The following is a 1,178-nucleotide window of genomic DNA, read 5'->3' as shown; positions in this document are numbered from 1 at the left end:
GGGCGGGGGGCGGGCACCGCGCAGCGGGGGAGGCGGGAGGCGGCCGCCGCCGCGGGCCGTGGGACCCCGCTGGGGAAAAAAGAAGTAAGAAGTCCCTCTGCCTGCCTATGAAATGCTGAAAAGGCGTCGCGGGGCCCTTCGGGTGGGCGAGCGGATCCTCGTGTGAGTTTACAGACGAGTTTCCCAACTCCCCACGTCATGAAGGGCTCTCCCTTCCCTTGCGCTGCGAAGAACGTGTTCTTAACTCTTTATTATTCAGAAGAGGCGGCCGCCGCCGCGGGCCGTGGAGCCCAGCTGGGGAAAAACAGAAAAAGAAGTCCCTCTGCCTGCCTATGAAATGCTGAAAAGGCGTCGCGGGGCCCTTCGGGTGGGCGAGCGGATCCTCGTGTGAGTTTACAGACGAGTTTCCCAACTCCCCACGTCATGAAGGGCTCTCCCTTCCCTTGCGCTGCGAAGAACGTGTTCTTAACTCTTTATTATTCAGAATAAAAACTTTATTTTTTTTTTTTTCCAGAACGTGAGCAGCAAGGAATGTATAACTTTCAAAACAAATCTAGCCTTTTCAGCTTCACACGCTTTCCGCCTAGCTGGATGTTACAAGCATGAAGTATTCAAACCGTGATCTTTTTTCCCAGATTTTATTGCATCGTCATCATCATCGTTATCACCATTTTTAATAAAAGGAGTTATATTTTCCTTTCAAATGATATTTCCTACGCGTGCCGATGTGCCACCTAACATATGGCCAGGTAAATACTTCCTGAATATTCATAGGACAGCTTTTTTATATATATATAAATATGAACAAATGGGGATAAATAAAATTTTAAACACTTAGATTATTCAATGTTTGAAAAAAAAAATATAAATAAATCTGAATGTTCACCAGCATACACACATTGAAAGACTTACACGTATTAATAATTGTCCAGGGAGTCCCTGTCCAAGCGCTCTTGATGTCTTTCTCGCTATTTAAAAGAAGTGCAATAAAAAAAATTGCTTCCCCGTGGGATCAATCATGTACGAACAAATTCACATTTAAGAATTCCTTTTATAGAAAATTTGTTCATATACCCTGTTTTGATAAAAGTGTAGAAGGTAAAGTATAAAGCCTCTGCATACTCCCAAAGTGAGACACAAGGCTACAGTTCAAGAAGATAAATATCCACTAGTGAAAC

The sequence above is a fragment of the Aptenodytes forsteri genome, unplaced genomic scaffold (assembly GCF_000699145.1).
Source record: "Aptenodytes forsteri isolate BGI_AS27 unplaced genomic scaffold, ASM69914v1 Scaffold164, whole genome shotgun sequence".
Taxonomy (NCBI): Eukaryota; Metazoa; Chordata; class Aves; order Sphenisciformes; family Spheniscidae; genus Aptenodytes; species Aptenodytes forsteri.
This window is presented reverse-complemented; position numbering follows the sequence as displayed.